A 9,786-nucleotide genomic window follows, 5' to 3' on the forward strand; every position below is an offset into this window, starting at 1 on the left:
AGGTCAGATCTGTTAGTGCCACGTAGACACTTTGGTATGACTGTGTAATGATTTATCTAGAGGTCACCTCAGGTTGCTGAAAGTCACTTTGACTCTTAAATACTTATAGTACTGCAGGTCAGAAAATGGATATCAGTATGGTATCGGTCAGTGTCACCTGACACATTGATTCATAGGCGAATATCAGTCTCAGACTTGTCTAGTGATCCATCAGATGATGTGCTGGTGTTAGCCGGTAAAAAGACGTCATTAAATTATTCAGAAACACATCATCGTGTGACTCTGTACAGCATGCGAACAAAAAGAGCTATGGTTGCATAATAGACCTCATACAGCTTCCTGTGTATAACTGTGCTCTAAGAACCTCAGAGTTTATCTATGTTTAGAATGGAAATTATGACGGGTGTGTGTCTCTCTTTGGGTGGGAGTGTGTGTGTGTGTGTGTGTGCTGCACCACTCCAGTGGCTTCTCTGTCCCTCTGGAAAAAATAGACAAGGGCAGACACAGGAAACTGGAGGTCACAAGTTCATTGCCAGTCCTTTGCCTTGTGAGTTCTTTTCATGTACAAGTTCCTTTAAGAAGGTCTTCAAATGATAAATCTTCAACACTTGTACCACCTGTTAACACTTGTCAAGTCATGGGGGACCCAGGTTAGGTTCTAAGCTACATGCTAAACAGGTTTATTTCCAGAAAGCTTTACCTATCAATTGAAGTGTCATACATTTTGGAATTGCAGGATTTTCTGATAAAAGTTCGATTTGAGTGGCAAAAAGTCTATAAAAAGAGTTGCACATTAACAGGATCAAAGCCCTTGCAGGGCTCGCCAACACCTAACTGATGTTAACAGGTTCATTTCCAAAAGGGCCTTGAACACACCTCTGTATTTCTTATTTCCAGTAGAAAAGCATTATCTAAAATCATTAGCCATTATCTCTTTAATCACTCTAGAGATATTTCAGCCATTACTTCCTGCTCTCCAAGACCATATATCTTCTCTGGAGCAGTGTTTCTGAAGCAAGCCTCTGTAAAGTGCAGCCATCAGTTAGAGGCAGAGCTTCAGTGAGTGAGTGAGTGGGACGATCTAAAGTTTCTACATATCTTTAAAATGTTAAAATGATTATCTATGGATACATTCTCCAGGACTGTTAACAGGAATAGAGAATGTATGATTCACACATGTGATTTGCAGTAAAACGCTCTCTCACTGCCTTTTAACAATGCTACAGACATTACGAGCATGTGACTGTAAAAGTGCCTGACACTCATCTAAAGTTATTAGCCACTGTTCAAAATCTGCTTAATGTAGTAGTACAAAGCAATGTATTCTAGAGCAGGGGTGTCAAAACATAAGGCCTGGGGGGCCAAAATCGGCCTGCCAATGACTCCAATCTGGTTCACTGGAAAAAATATGAAGAAAGAGATACATTTTGGACTTTTGACTGTGTTTGTTTTGTTTCTTCCAGATATAAACCTCCCTCATGGTCATACTACACCAAAGTAATAAAGTAACAGATAAGCAGGTAAATGAGAGCAAAGTTCCCATTTTTTCACTGCATACTTGAGAAACTGTTTTTTTTCTTCTTTTTTTTCCATTTTTACAATGGTTCCAATGGAACTTTTTCTGTGATTTCACACATTTATTTCTTTCAGTTTAAGCCCAAAGAGTCGCACTGGCGGGTTTCTTTTCATTACTACAGCAGCATTTGTTTATCATGTAGTAAAATTGAGAGGTCCTGTTGAAATTGTGCTTCTTTTTCTTGTACTGAGAGATTACTGGGATTAAATGTGCAATGAAACCTCTTTACGCTGACAGAAAGGGCAGTTTTTATGAGTGCAATTGTCTCACAATGGGTTGACATCCCAGTAGACTGACTGGGGGTGGGTTCCTTACATTTTTGCCACTTTGCTTCCACCTACTGGAAAATTTGTGTCTGTGACGCTGAGCTTGAATGCAGCACATAAACGTGTGCTTTAGGGTCAGATTTAGTAGAAAGCCTTCTTTTGACCCTAAAAATCTGCAGCTTTTGTAAAAGAGGCACAGAGTCAGTTGTTTGACTGACAATTGTGTTTTGCGGCTGGCCTTACGGCGTATGTATTTGTAAGCATTTCACCTTTGGGAGAAGAATATTTAAATGAATCACACAAATGTTAATTAGAGTCTGTGACTCACAATTTACTGCAGATTGTACGTGTCGGTGCAGTCATACTACAGGAAGGAATACTGGTCTAATAAACACATTTCACGGAGGAATAATAACATGTGGACTCTGTTGTTGGTGAAACACTGAAAAAGACACCACTTCATTAGACACGTCCGCACTCATACATCACATAGGTCAAAGTTGCTCGCCTTTTCTCGCCTTTTATTGTAACACAATCCGTGTTTCATAGTTCCTTTTAAGCACCTCAACACACGTTTAGTTGTTATCCAGTGTTGTTTTTTTGGGTCAGATAGGTATTGTGATAGTTTGCTGACAATCTCACGATATTTCTTTGAATCAGCAGGTTCTGCATCACCATCAAAGTCTGGCTTTTGTTCACATGGAGCTGATCTACCCTTGCAGTCAGACATTTCAATCCTCTCCAGTATCGTGGTTATGTACCACATAACCTTGCAGTCAATTGGAGCATGCAGATAAGCTGTTTTAACATCAGGTGGAGCTCCAAGTCATACTGGGCAGTCAGTTGCATTAAGCTCCGGACTGACGTCATATTCACAGTGGGAAAAAGTCTCCTTATAGTCAGCTGTAGCCTTTTGCAACATATCTAGCCTTATGTGTTTTAGTCCCATATGAGTTTTCTTTAATTGTATGAACCCACTTGGCCTCCACTGTGCGTTTGCCTTCTGGATGTGTGATCAATGTGAATGTGTCGTTTACTCTAAGCAAATCCATTTTCCTGTGGTTTGAAATCTCTTGTGATATTGCAAGTCCAGGCAACTGCTACCACTCTTTTTGATGCATGCTCAATCATCCTGGTAAGTAAATCCCAAAGGTTGATTCTGTTCAACGTTTTCAGTGGGAGAAACATTTTGTGAAGTGACTTCTCCAGGCTATGTTTACACTGGCCCAGATACCGTGTAAACATTACACTGGCTCCACGTCCACACTATCGTTTTCAGTTGTTTTACAGAGTTGTGTGTCCACATGGAAACGGCCAAAAACGCTTACGTTCCAGTACTGCGCATGCATTTACTTGCCAGCTCTTTGAGGAAGAAAAGCACCACGTTTTTTTAAATGGACTAACAGTGAGGTGGAGTTGTTGCTGCGAGTAACACAAAAGTACAAAGTTGCAAAAGCGAGGGAGAATTAAAGAATTTGAAGAAAAGCTATCAATTTTGACAGCCCTATTAATCTTTAATAGGGCTGTCAAAATTGAGTGCAAAGAAAACAACTGCTGTATAATGCCCTCCGCTATCTTAGTTTAATTGGTGACATGACTGCATCACATGACTAAAATGTGTCAACGTTTTCGAAAAGGCTCTGGGTTCACTCTCCACACTGCAACGCGAAAACAGCGTTTTCAAATGTATCCACTTTGGAGAGCGTTTTCAAAACGCTGCGTTTTCCTTGATGAAGCGTTTTTATTGTTTTTATATGTTATTAATTTTATTTGTTTTTTAAACATTTCTTTTATTTTATAGAAAGCGATTAAGTAGATAATGACATCTATATCCCCGTAATCAGACCACAGTAGTGTTGAGATACATCTGGGGGATTCTGTCTGTAGCAAGTGACAGCAAGAGTTTCTATAGCAGTAGCTCTACAAGTAGTACTTGTTATTGATACTGCTACTTGTGTTAGTATCAGTATTAGCAGCATTATTAGTATTATTAGCTATAATTAGTATTATTTACCGCTAGTATTATTATATGAGCATGCTGTAAAAATGCAGATTCAGCAGTAATCTGAGAGCAAGATCGATTTGAACAAATGAAAAATGTTCAAAGCTAGATGTGAAGGCTTACCTGTTTCTAGACACCTTGCTTCTGCACTGCTTTTCTCACGCTCCTTGTTTTTATAGACCAGCCGAGCACGTATTCGATGAATAAATAAATAAATGTGCTGACGCACAGCCTGCTGAGCCTCATCCTTACACAATAGATAGACAAAGTTTGACCTTCATCAAATGTAGTAACCTTGTATAAAGAAACAAAATATTGCCTGTGGAATGGTTTTCAATGCACCCCTGAATGAAGAAGGATCAGTTATGATATGCTGCTCAGTGTAATACTCTGTCTACTTTACTTTGCAGTCTGTATTTATTGTTGAGTTTGTGTTTGTCGGTATTCTAGATGCACTTAACATGTCCATCTGATATGGGCATTGCAATTGAACAAAGTCTATAAATCTTGTCGTCCGTGGCAAAGTTTACACAACATACTAACCCATCTTTTATATGCAAATAAACATAAAAAAAGCTTCATAGACCTCCAACAGCATTGAGGTGGATTGCAGCTGAGTGTTAAATAGCTGGAAAGCAGTTCCTCCAAGTCTGACAGAATGGTTTTCAGGCAGGGGCGATTCTAGGATCAGAGCTTTGGGGGTGCTGAGCACCCAGAGAGCTGCCCATCCAGGCAAGGTAAACTTTACTCATCACAATGAGACTTCTTCCCCGTCTCTGTCAGTCCCTGCATCCCTAAATGCCTCCAGTTGTCCCAAGTTCTGTCTGACTGCCTCCTTGGTGCATTTAAACCCCTGTTCCTCCCTGTCCTCATTGTCTGTTGTCTTCATCTCCATTATCAGTCATCATAATTTTACCCTCTCTGTGCAAGTCTGCAAATTTCTTTATTAAATCATAAGTTTCTTAAATTCATCAAGTCTCTCTGTGCCTGGGTCCTCGTCACAAAACATGACATCACTGTTTTGTACATTTTAACACAATTTAATCCCCACATTTTTGAAAGAATAGCAAAACACTTTTTTGAAAAGTCTGTAACAAAACCATCAAATCTGATCAAGGTTATTAAAATGCTGCCAAAGAAGAATGGATTGGAATTTTTAAAAAAAAATACATATCCTAACCTTAATTACTGGGGAAAAATGATGAATGATGCTCATAGTGAGTAAAAAGTAAACTGTGTGCATTTTTTGGACAGAGATTCTCTTCTAAAGTGTATGTATAATACAATACAGATACATAAAAAATACACTCCAAAAATAGAAGAGTCCTTGAAATATACAAAATATTATTAGAAAATGGAGACACTTGGCCTTTGGTACAATGTATACAATGTATGAAAAGATCTTTACTGCAGATACTACTATGGCTCTGCAGATTTTTTCTTTTCTTTTAACCTATGTCGCCTCACCTTGAGGTTGGTAAATCTGTCTATCACATTTTGGTGGTCAAGTCTCTCAAGCATCTCTTTCTCAACTGACATCACAGCCAGGTGCTGGAGTCTGCTTTGACCCATGGTCCTTCTCAGCCAGGTATGGAGCTGACTCAAGACACTAAAAGACCTTTCACAGCTACAGCTGCTAACTGGGTTTGTTAGGGCAACCTGAATAACAGTTTTCAGTTTGGGGAAGATCTGATTATCCAGAAGATTGTACAATGTTAACATATCTGGAATGGCACCAGCCTCACTCTTGAGCTTTATAAAGTCTTTGGCAACCATGACGTCCTCTGACTGAAGCTCAATATGGTGATGCAGTGCCAGGGCTGACAACCCAGTTTGTTTTGCAGATTCTGTATAGCAGCTTTAATATAGGGAGAACACAACTTCCAGATTGTATTAGTTGTTTGTCTTTCTTTTTCTTTGCCAGTTTAACAGTTCCTGTTTTGCCTGTTAGTACTCCCTGTCTGTTTTCTTACCTGGTACTTCCTGATCTTGTACTTTGTCCTCATGTTCCCCTCTTTCCTCTCTCCCTCTTTGGACTGACAATCTGTACACACACACACACATACACACACACACAACAGGAGTTATAAGGTTAATGGGTATCCAGTCAGTTAGCTAGTTAGTACCTTGGGTTCAATATCGGCACATGCACATATGGCAAAATAACCAGTTTCTCTCATTACATTTCAAACAGGACAGTGGTAACAACAGCAGGCTACGGACAATGTTAAGTTTTAGATTTTAAATAGGCTGTATACATTTCAATGAGATCAACAGGGCAGTCAAATATCGCTAATTTTACTACAGAGCAAACATTGTCGGAAAACACGTTTTCAACTAGGGCTGCCACAAACGATTATTTTGATAGTCGACTAGTCACCGATTATTTTTGCAATTAGTCGACTAATCAAATCATGCATCCATTAGATGTACAGCGTACAGCTTATTGCACCAGCATGCATCTGCTCTCATATAACTATCATTAGCTTACAGCTCTAAGTGTTTAAGGTATGTGCTAACTAAAAATTTGAATGAAATTTGCAGATTGTTTCAGTGAAGTTTAATAAACTCATTGTTATCTAAAATATAACGGGACACCGGAGTAAATTCTCGAGCATCTCACACTTCTGATAATCAGTTGTCTGCTTGACGTTTATTCAGCTGTGTAAAAACTATAACTTTAATCTCAGCCTAACCGATTTACTCAGGAACAAATAAAATACTAAAAAAAAGCCAAACAATAACATTTTTAAGTTATCTACGTGACTTATATATGTTTAACCTGAGTAGCGAAAGACCGCAGTGGGTTTGAAAACGATTTGCCGGGAGTCCGGTGTTCTCACGGGCTCTAGTGAGCCTTGCCCCCGGCTAGCTATCAAGCTAGTGGGTAACAGACGTCTCCGAAAACGTCGGAGCGCTTTTGAAAATATGTGGTGTCTTGATAAACTGAGCAGATATTTGAGGTTTACACAGCTACATTCTCGCCTGAAAATATGCTAAACGTTTATTTTGTGACCCAGAAAGAATAATAAGAGTAATATTAAAACTAACTAGCTGCCGCCATTGTTGGAAACTGAGCTGGGCCGCGCTATGAATTCTGGGACACAGCTCCTTCTTCTTCTTCGGGGTTTAACGGCAGCTGGCATCCTTGTACATGCAGTGCTGCCATCTTCTGTTGCAGTCCGTTATTACACTCTTAAATTCTACTACTTGTTCCTGCGTCTTTTGTGATCTTACAAAGCTTCAAACGACGCTTTGACTATTAAATCAGTCGTCGATGATTTTGATAGTCGACGTAATCGTGACTAGTCGACTAATCGTGGCAGCCCTATTTTCAACACAGCAGGTTACCTGGTGTAATGTTTTTCAGCTAAAAAGAAACATGGTCTGACTCCTACCTAACTATATAAAGAGTAACTGAAAGTTAAATGCAGCTAATATGTCCTGTTTTAAGCCAGGCACTTCCACCTCTGCTCCGCTGCGTCTCAGTCACCATCGCTCTGGCAGCAACGGTGCTAACGCAAGTAGGAGAGAGCTGAGCTGGAACAAACCATTTTGGGAGGGGGGAGGGGTTATCTATACTTTTGTTGTTAAAATTTTCCATCTCAATTAAGTAGTGTATGCTTTTTATACTTTTAGTAGTGTGTCCCACAAACAGCAAATATTTTCAAAAAAAGTAAGACATCTTTGGGGGTGCTTTGATTCATTTTGGGGGTGCTGAAGCACCTCCAAAACTGGGCTAAAATCTCCCCTGTTTTCAGGTAAGAAGGGTGGATGTGAATGTGTCACTAAATCAAATGCAGGAGTTATACTAAACAGGCAAACCACAGAAAGCTAGACATTGCTTAGCAATCTGAAGTGTGAAGCCATTGGTTCAAGAGAACAAGACTTCTTATTTCGTTAATGGCTATAGAAAAATGTCCATCAGCCCCTTTCTTCTGTGGCCTCACAAAACACTTTCCTGATTACTTCATGGGCTTATTCTCTTTTTTCAAAGTCACATTGAACTGAATACAAGATAAAGTTCATTTATTAAATCATGGTCAGAAAGGAGCATAATCTGAGGTGTGGTCAGTAGTTAAAAATCTCTGGGTCTTAACAGCAAAATCCACCCTTCACTTGTTATGTTCATTTTCAATGCACCAAACTGGCAAAAGTTATAAACAGATTCATAAATGAACTTGTTTTGTGTTTACATATATTTATATACACACATGGGATTTCATGCTGATGGCTTAATTACCGCCACCAAGGAGGCCGTGTTTTTGGTGGCGTTTGCATGCGTGCGTGTCCTTCTGTCTGTAAACACGATAGCTGAAAATGTTTTGAATGAAGCAACAGAACACTGAACTTTACTCACTGTTGTCAGCAGTGGCGGTCCTAGCCTGTTAGGCGCCCTCTGGCGCCCCCCCACACACACACATGATGAGGGAGAGAGTATGCATAGTATGCAAACAGCTACTAAACAGACATCATACTTCGACATACAATGAGAACAGGACAAATCAACAATTGACACTGGCTAATTAATATTATATTACTGTATATATTGTTTGGAGTTTAGTCTGTTACTGTTACTATTTTTACCATTTCTTCTTGGAGGAACTGTAACCCACATAATTTCCTTAGGGATTAAGAAAGTATCCTGATTCTTAATGTTTTAGGATACATGACCTGCCATTATCCAATGACACATCTGCTTACCTGTGTCTTTTGCTCGTTCCTCCTTGTAGGAGCCATAATTAAATGTATTGAATTTTAAGGATCACTGGGTTTTTATTTGTTTGGTTTCTATGGTGATGTGTAACGGGAGTCACGTGGGTGCTAGCGGTGACTTTAAGAGGGCGTTGTCAGTCTGTCATTCACTGGTTTGATTTTGACAGAGAGGAGGGCTGGGTAGCATAGTTTTTGTTGACCGCAGCACAACGAGTTTCCCCTTGTTGAATTAGAGCCTGTGATGTTTTAAGAGTTTGAATCGCGAGCCGATCACATTGCTCTGTAAACTTTTCAAGCACTTTAATAAACAAGCAAGCAATTCCACCTCTGGCATTACTGCGTAAAGTTGACAGCGCGTCAGGCAAATAGGCAGGCTCCATCCCCGGCCTCTAGCGACTGTGGAAGTCGCTACACTCCTCTTCTTTTCTCTTTTTTAAAAATTTAAAAACGGGTTGTGTGTGAGACTTTAAATAAACAAAATACAAAATATACATTTTAAATTGTTATTGATCCCTTTACCCCGAGTCCTAAAGTGTATATTTATTTTTTTTACTCTTAAATATTTATTGTTTGTTTTCTTGCACTGCTGTAACTGGAGCCTCGTCGTCTCGTCTCTCTATATACTGGACTGTATGTAGCGGAGATGACAATAAAGTTTACTTTGACTTCAGCAGGCGCACCGAGGGCTCTCGCGCTCACTTTTCGTGTATAGAATTTCGAAAAAACATCGGTGCAAATTATAAGTCTGTATCATGATGTCTGGTGTTTTCGTGTTTGTTGTTTGTTTTTATTTTTGTTTTATTTTGAGAGTTGGTAATTTTTGCTGCTCCAGCCAGCCAGAGAATCCCCCGACGCCCCGCCCTCTCCTCCCTGTGCCGCAAGCAGCAGGCGCACCTCGCAAACGGAGGGCGCCCTTACTCCCATGGGCGATAGAAAATCGATCGGTGCCTATGCCATTCCCAATATGGGCTCGCATGATGTCGGGGCAGCATGAGTACAAGCAATTTTTTTTTTTTTTTTACCGATGCCCGTGATGCCGCCCCCCACCACGATGCCGCCCCGGGCAACTGCCCGTGTCGCCCGTATCTAAAACCGCTACTGGTTGTCAGGCTTGAATGTCCTTAACTACAACATGAAATTTAACCTAGTTGTGTGATGCCACTGTGTTTGTGTTGGCAGTACATCTTACTCGCCCATTTCCAGGAGACCATTCCACCAACACAGAG

General features: G+C 40.1%; 1 long non-coding RNA gene across 2 annotated transcripts; it reads right to left on the reverse strand.

Moving 5' to 3' along the window:
- Window positions 1-5,744: 5,744 nt before the first annotated feature.
- Window positions 5,745-8,207, reverse strand: LOC146493554 (uncharacterized). Of its 2 annotated transcripts, none has more exons than XR_014871760.1 (2): window positions 7,243-8,207; window positions 5,745-5,888 (listed from the first exon to the last, which is right to left on the reverse strand). It is a non-coding gene; the product is annotated as an uncharacterized LOC146493554 (long non-coding RNA). The 2 variants fall into 2 exon arrangements; XR_014871759.1 differs by lacking the exon at window positions 7,243-8,207 and adding an exon at window positions 6,627-7,236.
- Between the last annotated feature and the right edge of the window lie 1,579 nt (window positions 8,208-9,786).

The sequence above is a fragment of the Neolamprologus multifasciatus genome, chromosome 22 (genome assembly GCF_963576455.1).
Source record: "Neolamprologus multifasciatus chromosome 22, fNeoMul1.2, whole genome shotgun sequence".
NCBI lineage: Eukaryota > Metazoa > Chordata > Actinopteri > Cichliformes > Cichlidae > Neolamprologus > Neolamprologus multifasciatus.